Raw genomic sequence first — 18,105 nt, forward strand, 5'->3', positions numbered from 1 at the left:
AATACTAATAATAATAATAATAACAATGTTCTTTATATAGCACTTTTCGCCTACTAGGACTCAAAGTGCTTTACATTTGCCTATTACAGCTCAAAACACAAAACAAGCTTAACAGCAGATATTAGTGAAATGAGTGAATAGCTAAGTCTTTAGTCTATTTTTGAAGGATTCGAGAGTGGAGGCTTCTCAAACTGTGCGGGGATGAGAGTTCCATAGAGTCAGATCCCCAGATGAATTCACAGAGATTCTAGATACTGTTAGTAGTCCTTCATCTACAGATCGCAGAGATCGAATGGGACAGTAAGGAATCAGAATCTCCAAGTATCTTGGGCCCTGGTCATGTAGGGCTTTGAAAGGAAGTCAAACTTGAAAACGATTCACCATCTTACAGGCAGCCAGTGACTGAGTGAAGAATGGGTGGTATGTACCTGAAATGGGGCTGGTTAGTTAAAAGCCTAGCCACTGCATTTTGTACCATCTGCAAGCGGTGCAATTCTTTTGCTGGGAGACCAAGGGAGAGGTCATTGCAGTAGTCTAGGCATGATGATACAAATGCATGTATGACTTTAGGCAGATCTTCTAAGGGAATTAAATGCTTGATTATGGCTATGTTCCCCAGATGAAAGAATGAGTATTTAATTGTGGCTGATGCAGTACTTGATGTTTAACCTTCAGTCAGGCGCAGCTGGCCTGACAGGAGCCGCAAAGCTGTTCTCGCTCCACTCTCCACCCCAGGGGGCTCTCCCTCCTAGTACCTTCCTATCTCTAGGTGCTGTTTGAAACCCCCCTAGTCAGTTTTCTCGCCACCTGCGTGGAGTGCAGTAGTGACCCTCCTGGCCTCTCAGGCACACTGTGCCTAAACTCCTCTGACTTTTGAAGGTTCATTTTTCCTTTTATTTTCATCTATTAATTGTTTATTTTGCTCATTTTATGAATGAAAATTACAAAGGTTGTGGATATTTTGCGGAAATATGTAGGTTTGTCCAGGGTGGCCTCTCAGGCACACTGCGCCCAAACTTATACTCATGTTCGGGTTTTCTCTTTTTTGATTCAGATTTTCTGCAGACATGGCCAGTAAAACCTACAATTTCTCTCTTTGTACATTCTAATGTAGGTCACTGATCACTTTAAGAGCGTTAGAATTGAGTTAATTAGGTGCTAATGACGATTTTCTAACAGGCGCCAGTCAGGCGCACTGCGCCTGAACCGGGGAGTCCCAGAGGTGCGCCTGACGGAGGGTTAAGTGTCAGGTAACTATCCAGGACAAAACCAAGATTCCTCACGTTTAGTGTTTTGTAGTTCTGAACCCCCAATACCAACGCCGGCATCTCCGATGGTGAATATCCCAACAGGGATGAGGTAACTATTATCACTGCCTCCCCTCCCTGAAGCCTAACCTTAAAACCCCCCACCCCCCTGGGTGGTGCCTAAACCTACCCCCTTGCAGCCAAACCTTAACCCTCGTGGTTATACTTACCTTCGAGGTTCTAGCTGTCGAGATTACGAATTTGGGATCCTGACCAGTTCTGGATTCCAGCGTTGGTATTCTGACAGGTGATGGGATTCTGGTGTCCTTATTTCGGCTGCCAGTATCCCATCAGCCGATATCTTGAAGGATCCATCTCCTTTCATATCTACCCACATCACTGGTGATGTGGGTAGCTTTTAACAAGGTCCAGGAGGGAAACATTCTCCAAATGAAGAAAAGCAATAGGAAACGAGGACATGCACTGATACTGGAGGGGAGGGGGGGGGGGATTCAGGGGAAATTTGAGGAAAAATTACTTCACAGAAAGGGTAGTGGACAAGTCGAATAGCCTCCCATCAGAGGTGGTAGAGGCTAAGACAGTAGAGCAATTTAAACATGCATGGGATAGACATGAGGATATCCTTACAAAGAAATAAGGATCAAACAAGGTTTGAGATAAAAAAAATATGGTAAAAAAAGGGGCAGACCAGATGGGCCAAGTGGTTCTTATCTGCTGTCAAATTCTATGTTTATATGTGATCGCTCATTAGTATAGTCTGCACTAGCCTCACAGGGTCCAGCAAACCCCATTCAGCCTTTTCTCAGGTAGTAAATGCACCACAGAGCAAATGCAAGACAGGTGCATGAAAGCTCTTAATACATGCAATTTAAAAAAAATCTAATGAAAAAATGCATTAAAAAAAAAAAAGTATTAAAAACAATACTGGATTTCAAATATATATATATATATATATATATATATATATATATATATTGAAAAACAAGGAACTCCTTACAGACGATTTCTAAATATATCTAAATGTTAATAATAAAAAAAAAAAAAGTTACACGTATAGCGATTATATGCAACTGCAGATAGGTCTCAAGAAAAACTGGGGGGAAAAAATATTACATTATTAAATGCCTGGCAATAGAAATGGAAAACAAGATGAAAAACTAATAATTACTTACACAGACTCTCCCTCAGTCTGACATCTGTGTTCATAAGCTAATGTAATAGCTGCACTGGATAGTCTAATTATATTTACTGTTATTTGTCCTTGAATGGAAAAAAAATCTGGAGACTACAGGTTAGCTGAGATATGCAACTCCTGTTTCCAGAATGCCTAATACAATGCTCATTCAGATTTATCATTTTTACTGTTAAATAATGATTCTACTTAGGGTGGTATCACACAGGCGTTTTGAATTATTGCAATTTCCCAGCTAGAAACAGCATTAGCGTTCCCAGCACACGATCGTTTTATGGTTATATGACTCTGTCACACCAGCAATGTTATTTTGGGATCAGTAGGTTTATGTATAGTAACAGAACAAATGTGCATTTTGCATGAACTGTGAAAAGATAGGGCAATCAGGTACAATGGCTTAGGGAAAGTAAGAGGATGGTTCAGATTTTGTGGCGGCCTGACTCTGTGTTAGTTGAATTTTCTTATTATAAAGACTGTATTGGATGGACCAGGTGACATGACCAATTACATTAAACAAAAGAATACAAAGAAGTAGGTCTATGAAAAAAAGAACAAAAATATTATCATGCGTTTAATGAGGGGCAAAAACGACTTGAACAGAATTATTTTTTGAATGAGAAGTAATAAACAAAAAAGAGAAAAGGGATGCAAAAAAAATAAAAATAAGAAGCAGTGTTGTTGGCTGGTAGGAAAGATAGAATGGGGGAGGAAAATGCAGAGTAGGTTGTCCGAAACATCCACAGGGAGAATGGTGACAGTTTGTTTTCTTGACATTTTTCGAGAAGTTATACAAGAGACTCATCATGAATTCCACCTCATACACCAACACCAAACAGCAGCAATTTGACACGAGATCACTGAGACTAGATGCCCAACTAATTTATTCTTATGCTTCATGGCCCAAGGGATATGCTACAGTAGAATTATTTCATATTAGCATTTGCCACCGGCTTTGCTCATGCGGATGTCTGATTGCTCGGCAGGACTAATTTTACAAAGACAAGTACCATCTAATATTATGATGTATATTATATTGTACACATTAATCACAAAAAGATGCTTGAGGCTACTAACTTGTGAGCAAGCCTTGTAAAGCTGCCAATCGAGAAGCAACTGGTCCTGAGATCTATGGGGGTAATTCCAAGTTGATCGCAGCAGGAAATTTTTTAGCAATTGGGCAAAACCATGTGCACTGCAGGGGGGGGGGGGGGGGGGCAGATATAACATTTGCAGAGAGAGTTAGATTTGGGTGGGTTATTTTGTTTCTGTGCAGGGTAAATACTGGCTGCTTTATTTTTACACTGCAATTTAGATTGCAGATTGAACTCACCACACCCAAATCTATCTCTCTCTGCACATGTTATATCTGCCTCCCCTGCACTGCACATGGTTTTGCCCAACTGCTAAAAAATTTCCTGCTGCGATCAACTTGGAATTACCCCCTATGCCTGCAGACCTGAGCATTTTCTCGGAGTGTGCAACATATAGTCACTTTAGACTCAAAGAGCCTGTATACTGTACGCAACTGTCAAGTGTTTATTTTTTTTTCCTTATTGCGCCACTCCCTTATGTCACATTGAGATCACACAAACCTTAATTTCTTTCGAGGTCACTAATACACCTTTTAAACTGCCAGCTCTAACACAGGTTATTGCACATGAGCGTGCATAACCTGTGTTGCGGTGCAGTGTAAAAGGGCCCAGTTAAAATAATCCAGGTTGAGTGACCCGGTATTCCAACTCGGGTAGTTTGCAGGGTTGAACACAGGTTTTACCAGGGTAAGCTGTGCTGTGTAAACGGAAAGCCGGGTTGCTGCGACCCGTTTCCTGTTTACACTGTATGGACGAGCGGCGCTTGGAGATCATGTGATCTCTAAGCTCTGCCCCCCGCATCACCGCTGATGTCACCCAACCGGCAATATGCAGAGTTGGAATCAGCAGCTGTGAGGGGCCTGAGGTGGGTCATGCCCGGGAAGCTCCCATGTCAGGCTCCCGGGTGCAACCCGCTATATTAGGTGTAAAAGGGGTATAAGCTATACCAGGCCTGGCCAACCTGTGGCTCTCCAGCTGTTGTAAAACTAAGGTTGGCCAGGCCTGAGCTATACAATAGTGAGAATGTGGTGCAATTTTCTGCAGTAGATTTTGCGGGATATCAAATTTCTGAAAAAAAAAATTTAATCTCCATAACATATAAACAGTCTCTAGAAGTATATTTCTCAAAAAAAATAAAATAAGAATTTACTTACCGATAATTCTATTTCTCATAGTCCGTAGTGGATGCTGGGAACTCCGTAAGGACCATGGGGAATAGCGGCTCCGCAGGAGACTGGGCACAAAAGTAAAAGCTTTATGACTAGCTGGTGTGCACTGGCTCCTCCCCCTATGACCCTCCTCCAAGCCTCAGTTAGGATACTGTGCCCGGACGAGCGTACATAATAAGGAAGGATCTTGAATCCCGGGTAAGACTCATACCAGCCACACCAATCACACCGTACAACCTGTGATCTGAACCCAGTTAACAGTATGATAAACGTAGGAGCCTCTGAAAAGATGGCTCACAACAATAAACAACCCGATTTTTGTAACAATAACTATATACAAGTATTGCAGACAATCCGCACTTGGGATGGGCGCCCAGCATCCACTACGGACTATGAGAAATAGAATTATCGGTAAGTAAATTCTTATTTTCTCTGACGTCCTAGTGGATGCTGGGAACTCCGTAAGGACCATGGGGATTATACCAAAGCTCCCAAACGGGCGGGAGAGTGCGGATGACTCTGCAGCACCGAATGAGAGAACTCCAGGTCCTCCTCAGCAAGGGTATCGAATTTGTAAAATTTAGCAAACGTGTTTGCCCCTGACCAAGTAGCTGCTCGGCAAAGTTGTAAAGCCGAGACCCCTCGGGCAGCCGCCCAAGATGAGCCCACCTTCCTTGTGGAATGGGCTTTTACAGATTTTGGCTGTGGCAGGCCTGCCACAGAATGTGCAAGCTGAATCGTACTACAAATCCAACGAGCAATCGTCTGCTTAGAAGCAGGAGCACCCAGCTTGTTGGGTGCATACAGGATAAACAGCGAGTCAGATTTTCTGACTCCAGCCGTCCTGGAAACATATATTTTCAGGGCTCTGACTACGTCCAGCAACTTGGAGTCCTCCAAGTCCCTAGTAGCCGCAGGCACCACAATAGGCTGGTTCATGTGAAACGCTGAAACCACCTTAGGGAGAAATTGAGGGCGAGTCCTCAGTTCTGCCCTGTCTGAATGAAAAATTAGGTAAGGGCTTTTATATGATAAAGCCGCCAATTCTGAGACACGCCTGGCTGAAGCCAGGGCTAACAGCATGACCACTTTCCATGTGAGATATTTTAATTCCACAGTGGTGAGTGGTTCAAACCAATGTGACTTTAGGAGACTCAACACTACATTGAGATCCCAAGGTGCCACTGGAGGCACAAAAGGAGGCTGTATATGCAGTACCCCTTTGACAAACGTCTGAACTTCAGGCACTGAAGCCAGTTCTTTTTGGAAGAATATTGACAGGGCCGAAATTTGAACCTTAATGGACCCTAATTTTAGGCCCATAGATAGTCCTGTTTGCAGGAAATGCAGGAAACGACCCAGTTGAAATTCCTCTGTAGGGGCCTTCTTGGCCTCACACCACGCAACATATTTTCGCCAAATGCGGTGATAATGTTTCGCGGTTACATCCTTCCTGGCCTTGATAAGGGTAGGGATGACTTCATCTGGAATGCCTTTTTCCTTCAGGATCCGGCGTTCAACCTCCATGCCGTCAAACGCAGCCGCGGTAAGTCTTGGAACAGACAAGGTCCCTGCTGGAGCAGGTCCTTTCTTAGAGGTAGAGGCCACGGGTCCTCCGTGAGCATCTCTTGAAGTTCCGGGTACCAAGTCCTCCTTGGCCAATCCGGAGCCACGAGTATAGTTCTTACTCCTCTCCTTCTTATGATTCTCAATACTTTGGGTATGAGAGGCAGAGGAGGGAACACATACACTGACTGGTACACCCACGGTGTTACCAGAGCGTCCACCGCTATCGCCTGAGGGTCCCTTGACCTGGCGCAATATCTGTCTAGTTTCTTGTTGAGACGAGACGCCATCATGTCCACCTTTGGTTTTTCCCAACGGTTTACAATCACGTGGAAGACTTCTGGGTGAAGTCCCCACTCCCCCGGGTGGAGGTCGTGTCTGCTGAGGAAGTCTGCTTCCCAGTTGTCCACTCCCGGAATGAACACCGCTGACAGTGCTGTCACATAATTTTCCGCCCAGCGAAGAATTCTTGCAGCTTCTGCCATTGCCCTCCTGCTTCTTGTGCCGCCCTGTCTGTTTACGTGGGCGACTGCCGTGATGTTGTCCGATTGGATCAATACCGACTGACCCTGAAGCAGAGGCCTTGCTTGACTTAGGGCATTGTAAATTGCCCTTAGTTCCAGGATATTTATGTGAAGAGACGTTTCCATGCTTGACCACAAGCCCTGGAAATTTCTTCCCTGTGTGACTGCTCCCCAGCCTCTCAGGCTGGCATCCGTGGTCACCAGAATCCAGTCCTGAATGCCGAATCTGCGGCCCTCTAGAAGATGAGCACTCTGCAACCACCACAGGAGAGACACCCTTGTCCTTGGAGATAGGGTTATCCGCTGATGCATCTGAAGATGCGATCCGGACCATTTGTCCAGCAGATCCCACTGAAAAGTTCTTGCATGGAATCTTCCGAATGGAATCGCTTCGTAAGAAGCCACCATCTTTCCCAGGACCCTTGTGCATTGATGCACTGACACTTGTACTGGTTTCAGGAGGTTCCTGACTAGCTCGGATAACTCCCTGGCCTTCTCCTCCGGGAGAAACACCTTTTTCTGGACTGTGTCCAGAATCATCCCTAGGAACAGTAGACGTGTTGTTGGAATCAGCTGCGATTTTGGAATATTTAGAATCCACCCGTGCTGACGTAGCACTAACTGAGATAGTGCTACTCCGACCTCTAACTGTTCCCTGGACCTTGCCCTTATCAGGAGATCGTCCAAGTAAGGGATAATTAAGACGCCTTTTCTTCGAAGAAGAATCATCATTTCGGCCATTACCTTGGTAAAGACCCGTGGTGCTGTGGACAATCCAAACGGCAGCGTCTGAAACTGATAATGACAGTTTTGTACCACAAACCTGAGGTACCTTTGGTGAGAAGGGTAGATTGGGACATGGAGATAAGCATCTTTGATGTCCAGAGACACCATATAGTCCCCTTCTTCCAGGTTCGCTATCACTGCTCTGAGTGACTCCATCTTGAATTTGAACCTTTTTATGTAAGTGTTCAATGATTTCAGATTTAAAATCGGTCTCACCAAGCCGTCCGGCTTCGGTACCACAAACAGCGTGGAGTAATACCCCTTTCCCTGTTGTAGGAGGGGTACCTTGATTATCACCTGCTGGGAATACAGCTTGTGAATAGCTTCCAGTACTGCCTCCCTGTCGGAGGGAGACGTTGGTAGAGCAGACTTCAGGAACCGGCGAGGGGGAGACGTCTCGAATTCCAATTTGTACCCCTGTGATACTACCTGCAGGATCCAGGGGTCCACTTGCGAGTGAGCCCACTGCGCGTTGAAATTTTTGAGACGGGCCCCCACCGTGCCTGAGTCCGCTTGTAAAGCCCCAGCGTCATGCTGAAGACTTGGCAGAAGCGGGGGAGGGCTTCTGATCCTGGGAAGAGGCTGCCTGCTGCAGTCTTTTTGCCCTTCCTCTGCCCCGGGGCAGAAATGAGTGGCCTTTTGCCCGCTTGCCCTTATGGGGACGAAAGGACTGAGTTTGAAAAGACGGTGTCTTTTTCTGCTGAGAGGTGACCTGGGGTAAAAAGGTGGATTTCCCAGCCGTCGCCGTGGCCACCAGGTCCGATAGACCGACCCCAAATAACTCCTCCCCTTTATACGGCAAAACTTCCATATGCCGTTTGGAATCCGCATCACCTGACCACTGTCGTGTCCATAAACTTCTTCTGGCAGAAATGGACAGCGCACTTACTCTTGATGCCAGGGTGCAAATATCCCTCTGTGCATCTCGCATATATAGTAATGCATCCTTTAAATGCTCTATAGTCAATAATATACTGTCCCTATCCAGGGTATCAATATTTTCAGTCAGGGAATCCGACCAAGCCACTCCAGCGCTGCACATCCAGGCTGAGGCGATTGCTGGTCGTAGTATAACACCAGTATGTGTGTATATACCCTTTAGGATATTTTCCAGCTTTCTATCAGCTGGTTCCTTGAGGGCGGCCGTATCAGGAGACGGCAACGCCACTTGTTTTGATAAGCGTGTGAGCGCCTTATCTACCCTAGGGGGTGTTTCCCAACGCGCCCTAACCTCTGGCGGGAAAGGGTATAATGCCAATAATTTATTAGAAATCAGCAGTTTTTTATCGGGGGAAACCCACGCTTTGTCACACACCTCATTTAATTCATCTGATTCAGGAAAAACTATGGGTAGTTTTTTCACACCCCACATAATACCCCTTTTTGTGGTACTTGTAGTATCAGAAATGTTCAAAGCCTCCTTCATTGCCGTGATTATGTAACGTGTGGCCCTACTGGACATTACGTTTGTCTCGTCACCGTCGACGCTGGAGTCAGTATCCGTGTCTGGGTCTGTGTCGACCATCTGAGGTAACGGGCGCTTTAGAGCCCCTGACGGTGTTTGAGACGCCTGGACAGGCACTAACTGATTTGCCGGCTGTCTCATGTCGTCAACAGTTTTTTGCAAAGTGCTGACACTGTCACGTAATTCCTTCCATACGACCATCCAGTCAGGTGTCGACTCCCTAGGGGGTGACATCACTATTACAGGCAATTGCTCCGCCTCCACATCATTTTCCTCCTCATACATGTCGACACAATCGTACCGACACACAGCACACACACAGGGAATGCTCTGATAGAGGACAGGACCCCACGAGCCCTTTGGGGAGACAGAGGGAGAGTTTGCCAGCACACACCAGAGCGCTATATATATACAGGGATAACCTTATATAAGTGTTTCTCCCTTCTATAGCTGCTGTATTTCTATTATCTGCCAATTAGTGCCCCCCCTCTCTTGTTTTACCCTGATTCTGTAGCAGGACTGCAGGGGAGAGTCAGGGAGCCGTCCTTCCAGCGGAGCTGTGAGGGAAAATGGCGCTTGTGTGCTGAGGAGATAGGCTCCGCCCCCTTTTCGGCTGCCTTTTCTCCCGCTTTTTTTAGGAAAACTGGCAGGGGTTAAATGCATCCATATAGCCCAGGAGCTATATGTGATGCATTTCTTTAGCCATATAAGGTTTAAAACGTGTTTTATTGCGTCTCAGGGCGCTCCCCCCCAGCGCCCTGCACCCTCAGTGACCGGAGTGTGAAATGTGCTGAGAGCAATGGCGCACAGCTGCAGTGCTGTGCGCTACCTTATTGAAGACAGGAACGTCTTCTGCCGCCGATTTTTCCGGACCTCTTCGCTCTTCTGGCTCTGTAAGGGGGCCGGCGGCGCGGCTCCGGGACCCATCCAAGCTGAGCCTGTGATCGTCCCTCTGGAGCTAATGTCCAGTAGCCAAGAAGCCCAATCCACTCTGCATGCAGGTGAGTTCGCTTCTTCTCCCCTTAGTCCCACGATGCAGTGAGCCTGTTGCCAGCAGGTCTCACTGAAAATAAAAAACCTATTTAAACTTTTACTCTAAGCAGCTCAGGAGAGCTACCTAGCATGCACCCTTCTCGGCCGGGCACAAAAATCTAACTGAGGCTTGGAGGAGGGTCATAGGGGGAGGAGCCAGTGCACACCAGCTAGTCATAAAGCTTTTACTTTTGTGCCCAGTCTCCTGCGGAGCCGCTATTCCCCATGGTCCTTACGGAGTTCCCAGCATCCACTAGGACGTCAGAGAAAAAAATATTTGCTGTGTACATAAACAACCCTTACAGTTTTATTATATGTGTAGATTCAGTTTGGGAAAGCACAATGTAGGACTAATAGAGCAGAGAAGCAGTATAAAAACATTTAAAGAAAAATAGCCTTGCTGCTGTAGTCGAAGACTGCTGGGGTGAAAAACAGGTAGGAAAATGCTATTAAGAAGGGAGCTGCAATAGTCAAAGTCAGAGATTTTGAATATATGAATAAACATTTTGTTAGTGTCTTATGTGATAGTGTGGTCAGAGATTGCCTCTTAAAATTTGGGGGCAGATCCAGTGTGGGGAAGAATAGTTCTAAGTTAAAGAGGACACCTACTGTATGTAGCAAGCTTGAATTGTAGGGTTTATTGTGCTGCAAACACAAAGAGATACCAAGTAAGTAGAGTTTGTTAAGCTGGCTACATATGAAGTATGCTGTAAGTTTCCAGATGTGCAGTGCATAGGCAGAGTACACACAACCCGACTGGTTGTGAACTGTAATCCCTGATTAAAGTTCTTGTGAAATGTCAAGACACAGAACCGTATATAAGCAGCACTGTACAACAAAGTCGTCAGCATGTTCACTGTCTACAATCGTTATGGAGCTCAACAGAGGCTACTAGACTAGCCATGATCTTCTACGACTAAAAGAGCGGCCTTCGACAGCTGGTGAGTTTTGATAGACCGAAAGCTGATTTTTGGAAGAAAGCATCATCCTGATCCACTGTGTGTGAGTGGTTTAAAAGAATTTCATCATGGGAGACAGTCTCTGAAAGACGAAGGGACTGTGTCTGCCATCACAGAGTACAACTTTACTTCTTTGTGGGCCATATTTGAGGTAGACTCAGCAAGAGAAGGATACAGACCTCTCATCGAGATCCATCCGCTTGATACTCCATGAAAATCATGGTTTCTGCACTCTGAGTGCCCCATAACCTGAATTGAGAGCAGGAGGCGACTCAGCGGATTTTGTGTGGCAACATGTTGGCTAGGTTTGATGGTGTTTGCGCAAACTCTGCCTGGGAGATCATCAGTGGCGATCAATTGTGGACCAACAGTTTCAACCCCAAAAACAAACAGTCAGCACAGTGGACCCCAGTTGGAGGTGCGTCGTCACATACTGGAGTGGAGGATTTTCTGGCCCATGAATGCACCTAGGAGATTGGTCATCCTTTGTACAGTTCAAACATAGCCAGCTGAGACTTATTTGTGTTCCAACATATCCTATAAAATGTATGGGATTAGTTTTGAGTCCCTAGAAGCTGTACTGGAGACCTTCATCCAGCATGTAGAAGACATACCTGCTTCAGACTGGTCAGCTGCTTCACCAAGTGGTTTAAGCGGAAGCAACTTTGCACAGACTCCACTGGCAGATACAGAAGTTTGAAAAAAATGTAGTGGTAGTGTTTGTTTGTAAATATTACACTTTTTGTACATCCTGAAACTTATTGCGCACCCCTCATACAGATACAATCGTCGGCCCGATCACCCCAATGATTGTATAGGTGTGTGCAGAAGCAAAGCAGATTAAACTTGTTTTATTTCCTCAGTGGAACACATTTTCTGTACAGTAAAACAAAACTGGAGCTGTAAAAACAAATCTAATAACCTTTATATTGACTATTAAATAAGAGAACTTTGAAAACAGGACAACTATGGACTACTAAATGAAATGTATACACATAAACTTGCAGAAGTATTTTATACTAAAAACATTTTTTTTATATATTCTGTTTTTTCCATGTGTACGTAGCTGATTCCCAGCATGAATTATGCACAAAAATGTCCTCCTTGTGGTCCACAAGAAAATGACTGTCGCTACTAGAGTCTAAGCTGACTGTGACAGAAAGGAAGCGCATCACAGGAAGTCTGATGTGTTCCACCATAAGGAAGTTCCTGGGCAGTGGCGTAACTAGAAATTTTTCTCCCCCAAGCCAAAAAATTCTTCGCCCCCCGTCATCCCCCATCCTCCATAATTGGCACTATTAAAGGGACAAACATGCGCGCGCCGAATGCGCACGCGCCGTAAAAAGGGTGTGTGGCTTCGTTGGGATGGGTGTGGCTTTGCATAAAGGGGCGTGGCATTGCAGAAAAAGACTACCTTATACCCCAGTTTTGCAACCTGCTCGCCCAGACGTTGGCCACCACAGGAAAGAAAAAATAAGATTTTACTTACCGGTAAATCTATTTCTCGTAGTCCGTAGAGGATGCTGGGACTCCGTAAGGACCATGGGGAATAGACGGGCTCCGCAGGAGATAGGGCACTTTAAGAAAGCTTTGGATTCTGGGTGTGCACTGGTTCCTCCCTCTATGACCCTCCTCCAGACCTCAGTTAGGGAAACTGTGCCCAGAGGAGATGGACAGTACGAGGAAGGATTTTTGTAAATCTAAGGGCGAGATTCATACCAGCCACACCAATCCCACCGTATAACTTGTGATAAACTTACCCAGTTAACAGTATGAAAAACAACATAGCCACGGTATCACCGAAAACTATAACATAACCCTTATGTAAGCAATAACTATATACAAGTCTTGCAGAAGAAGTCCGCACTTGGGACGGGCGCCCAGCATCCTCTACGGACTACGAGAAATAGATTTACCGGTAAGTAAAATCTTATTTTCTCTAACGTCCTTGAGGATGCTGGGACTTCGTAAGGACCATGGGGATTATACCAAAGCTCCCAAACGGGCGGGAGAGTGCGGATGACTCTGCAGCACCGATTGAGCAAACATGAGGTCCTCCTCAGCCAGGGTATCAAACTTATAGAACTTTGCAAAGGTGTTTGTCCCCGACCAAGTAGCTGCTCGGCACAACTGTAATGCCGAGACCCCTCGGGCAGCCGCCCAAGAAGAGCCCACTTTCCTAGTGGAGTGGGCCTTAACCGATTTCGGTAACGGCAATCCTGCCGTCGAATGCGCCTGCTGAATCGTGTTACAGATCTAGCAAGCAATAGTCTGCTTTGAAGCAGGGGCGCCAACCTTATTGGCCGCATACAGAACAAACAAAGCTTCAGTCTTCCTGATCCGAGCCGTTCTGGTCACATAAATCTTCAAAGCGCTGACTACATCCAGGGACTCAGAATCCTCCAAGTCCCTCATAGCCACAGGCACGACAATAGGTTGGTTCACATGAAAAGAGGAGACCACTTTTGGCATAAAGTGAGGACGAGTCCTCAACTCTGCCCTATCCACGTGAAAAACCAAGTATGGGCTTTTATGCGATAAAGCCGCCAATTCAGAAACACGTCTCGCCGAAGCTAACGCCAACAACATGACCACTTTCCATGTGAGGTATTTCAACTGCACAGTTTTAAGTGGCTCAAACCAAGGTGACTTGAGGAAACGTAACACCACGTTAAGATCCCAAGGCGCCACCGGAGGGACAAGGGAGGCTGAATATGCAGCACCCCCTTCACAAAAGTCTGTACCTCAGGAAGAGAGGCTAATTCTCTTTGAAAGAAAATGGATAAGGCCGAAATCTGGACCTTTATGGACCCTAATTTTAGGCTCAAGGTCACTCCTGTTTGAAGGAAGTGAAGTAGACGGCCCAAATGGAACTCCTCCGTAGGAGCAGCTCTGGCCTCACACCAAGAAACATATTTCCGCCATATACGGTGATAATGTTTTAACGTCACGTCTTTCCTAGCCTTGATCAGGGTTGAAATGACTTCCTCCGGAATTCCTTTTTCCGCTAGGATCCTGCGTTCAACCGCCATGCCGTCAAACGCAGCCGCGGTAAGTCTTGGAACAGACAGGGCCCCTGCTGCAGCAGGTCCTGCCTCAGAGGAAGAGGCCACGGATCTTCTGTGAGCAACTCTTGTAGTTCCGGATACCAAGTCCTCCGTGGCCAATCTGGAACAATGAGGATTGTTCTGACCTTGCTTCTTCTTATAATTCTCAACACCTTGGGTATGAGAGGAAGAGGAGGAAACACATAGACCGATCTGAACACCCAAGGTGTCACCAGAGCGTCTACCGCTACCGCCTGAGGGTCCCTTGACCTGGCGCAATACCGCTTTAGCTTTTTGTTGAGACGGAACGCCATCATGTCTATTTGAGGCAGGCCCCACCGATCCGCGATCTGTGCAAAGACTTCTTGATGAAGTCCCCACTCCCCCGGATGCAGGACGTGCCTGCTGAGGAAGTCCGCCTCCCAGCTGTCCACCCCCGGGATGAACACCGCGGACAGCGCGCTCACATGGCCTTCCGCCCAGCGTAGAATCCTGGTCGCTTCTGCCATGGCCACTCTGCTCCTTGTTCCGCCTTGTCGGTTTATATGAGCCACTGCCGTGACATTGTCTGACTGAATCAGAACCGGTCTTCCCTGAAGTAAGTTCTCCGCTTGGCGCAGAGCGTTGTATATGGCCCTCAACTCCAGGATGTTGATGTGGAGACAAGTCTCCAGGCTTGACCAGAGACCTTGGAAATTTCTTCCCAGTGCCACTGCTCCCCAGCCTCGGAGGCCTGCGTCCGTGGTCACCAGGACCCAGTCCTGAATGCCGAACCTGCGACCCTCTAGAAGGTGAGCACTGTTCAGCCACCACAGGAGAGATACCCTGGTCCTGGGAGACAGGGTGATCCTTTGATGCATTTGTAAATGGGACCCGGACCACTTGTCCAAGAGGTCCCATTGAAAAGTCCTTGCATGGAATCTGCCGAAAGGGATGGCCTCGTATGAAGCCACCATCTTCCCCAGGACCCGCGTGCATTGATGCACTGAAACCTTCTTTGGTTTCAATAGGTTCCTGAACCTTTTCGATCGGAAGAAAAACCTTTTTCTGGTCTGTGTCTAGGATCAGGCCCAGAAAGGTCAGATGTGTTGTAGGAACTAGCTGGGACTTCGGTATATTGAGAATCCAGCCGTGTAGCTGCAACGTCTTCATGGACAGAGACACGCTGTCCAGCAACTTCTCCCGAGATCTCACCTTTATTAGTAGATCGTCCAAGTATGGGATAATCGTGACCCCCTGCCTGCACAGGAGCACCATCATTTCCGCCATTACCTTGGTGAAAATCCTCAGGGCCTTGGAAAGCCCAAACGGCAACGTCTGAAATTGGTAGTGACAGTCCTGCACTGCAAACCTGAGGAATGCCTGATGAGGGGGGAATATTGGAACATGAAGGTATGCATCCTTTATGTCCAGGGACACCATCCAATCCCCCCCCCTCCAGGCTGGCGATGACCGCCAGGAGTGATTCCATTTTGAACTTGAACCTTTTCAAGTACAAGTTCAGAGATTTCAGGTTTAAAATGGGCCTGACCGAACCGTCCGGTTTCGGGACCACAAACAGGGTTGAATAATATCCCTCTCCCTGCTGGAGATGAGGAACTGTGACAATCACCTGCTGAACATACAATTTTTGAATTGCTGTCAACACTGACTCCCTCTTCGAATTCCAGCCTGTATCCCTGAGCAACAATCTCTATTGCCCAGGGATCCACCTGCGATTGAACCCAGACGTGGCTGAAAAACCGAAGACGAGCCCCCACCAGATCTGCCTCCCCCCGGGAAGCCCCAGCGTCATGCGGTGGATTTTGCAGACCCAGGGGAGTACTTCTGCTCTTGGGAACTAGCTGTGTGCAGCTTCTTTCCCCTGCCTTTTCCTCTGGTAACAAAAGACGATCCCCGCACCTTCTTGTTTTTACTGGAACGAAAGGACTGCATTTGATAATGAGGTGCCTTCTTAGTATGATGCGGGGGGACATAAGGCAAGAAATTCGACTTACCAGCCGTAGAGACTAGGTCCGAGAGGACGTCTCCAAACAACTCCTCCCCCTTGTACGGCAAGGACTCCATGTGCCGCTTAGAATCGGCATCTCCCGTCCACTGTCGGGTCCACAGGAGTCGCCTAGCAGAAATAGACATAGCATTTATTCTGGAGCTTAATAAACAAATGTCTCTCTGAGCATCTCTCATATACAAGGCAGCATCTCTGATATGCTCTATCGTCATTTGAATGGCATCCCTATCTAAGGTGTCAATCTCCGCAGATACGGAATCTGCCCATGCCACAACTGCACTACAAACCCAGGCCGACGCCATAGCCGGTCTAGCAATAGTACCGGAGTGAGTGTAAATGTGCTTCAAGGTAATTTCCTGCCTGCGATCAGCCAGTTCCTTGAGGGAAGCCGTATCCTGAGAAGGCAGTGCCACCTTTTTGGACAACCATGTCAGCGCCTTGTCCACTTTTGGTGAAGATTCCCAGCGTATCCTCTCAGTTTGTGGAAAAGGATACGCCATAAGAATCCTTTTGGGAACTTGTGGTCTCCTATCTGGAGATTCCCAAGCCTTTTCGCACAATTCACTTAACTCAAATGATGATGGAAAAGTGACTTCAGGCTTTTTCTCTTTATACATGTGTACCCTCATGTCAGGGACAGGGGGTTCCTCAGTAATATGCAAAACCTCTTTAATGGCCATAATCATGTACCGTATACCCTTAGCCACCTTCGGCTGTAATTTTGCATCTTCATAGTCGACATTAGAGTCAGAATCTCTGTTGGTATCTGTGTCATCGATCTGGGATATGGTGCGCTTCTGAGACCCCGACGGGCCTGGCGCTACAGGGACAGGCATGGACTGGCTACCTGACTGATCCCTAGCTTCTGCCTTGTCTAACCTCTTATGTAATAGATTTACATTTGCATTCAAGACATTCAGCATATCCACCCATTCCGGTGTCGGCGTTGCCGACGGCGGCCTAACATTCAAGCACTCCCCCTCCACATTAAGCGTGCATTCCTCGTCAAACATGTCGACACACGCATACCGACACACTTCACACACACAGGGAACCCCTTTCCTGAAGACAGTATCCCTGTCAAGGCCCTTTGGAGAGACAGAGAGAGAGTATGCCAGCACACACCCCAGCGCAATAACCCTGGAGACCAACACAAAATGTTTTTCCCCAGCAGCGCTGTGTAATATGTAAACCGCCAATTATGGGCCCCCCCCCTCTCTTTTAAGCACCCTTTCACCGTGTAAGCAGGGGAGAGTCCGGGGAGCTTCCTCTCAGCAGTGCTGTGGAGACAAAATGGCGCCGGTGAGTGCTGAGGGAGAAGCCCCGCCCCCTCGGCGGCGGGCTTCTGTCCCGCTCAAACTTGGGAAAATATGGCGGGGGCTCTTTTATATACATGTACAGAGCCCACCTGTACATGTATATAGTCCTTTTGCCATGCAGAGGTTTATATTGCTGCCCAGGGCGCCCCCCCCTGTGCCCTGCACCCTTACAGTGACCGGAGTGTGTGAGGTGTATGGGAGCAATGACGCACAGCTGCAGTGCTGTGCGTTACCTCAGTGAAGCTGAAGGCTTCTGCCGCCTGAGACGTCTTCCGACTTCTGTGCTTCTGGCTCTGTGAGGAGAACGGCGGCGCGGCTCCGGATGTGGACGCCCAGTAAGAACCTGCGTTCACCCCCTCTGGAGCTAATGGTGTCCAGTAGCCGAGGAAGCAGAGCCTATTTTTGACAAGAAGGTCTGCTCCTCTCTCCTCAGTCCCTCGATGCAGGGAGCCTGTTGCCAGCAGTGCTCCCTGTTAAAAAGTAGTAAAAAGTAGAAGAAAAATCCAAACAAAAATGCTTTCAAGCAGAGAACTCTAGAGAGCTCTCTACAGTGCACCCATCTTGCTCTGGGCACAGTGTAAAACTGAGGTCTGGAGGAGGGTCATAGAGGGAGGAGCCAGTGCACACCCAGAATCCAAAGCTTTCTTAAAGTGCCCTATCTCCTGCGGAGCCCGTC

At 47.2% G+C, this 18,105-nt stretch overlaps 1 protein-coding gene across 10 annotated transcripts in view; it reads right to left on the bottom strand.

Moving 5' to 3' along the window:
- The window catches only part of ARID1B (AT-rich interaction domain 1B), an 836,140-nt gene that overhangs the window by 417,653 nt on the left and 400,382 nt on the right, over positions 1-18,105 (bottom strand). The gene's annotated exons all lie outside the window — the stretch shown is intronic.

This window comes from Pseudophryne corroboree, chromosome 4 (assembly GCF_028390025.1).
Source record: "Pseudophryne corroboree isolate aPseCor3 chromosome 4, aPseCor3.hap2, whole genome shotgun sequence".
Classification (NCBI taxonomy): domain Eukaryota; kingdom Metazoa; phylum Chordata; class Amphibia; order Anura; family Myobatrachidae; genus Pseudophryne; species Pseudophryne corroboree.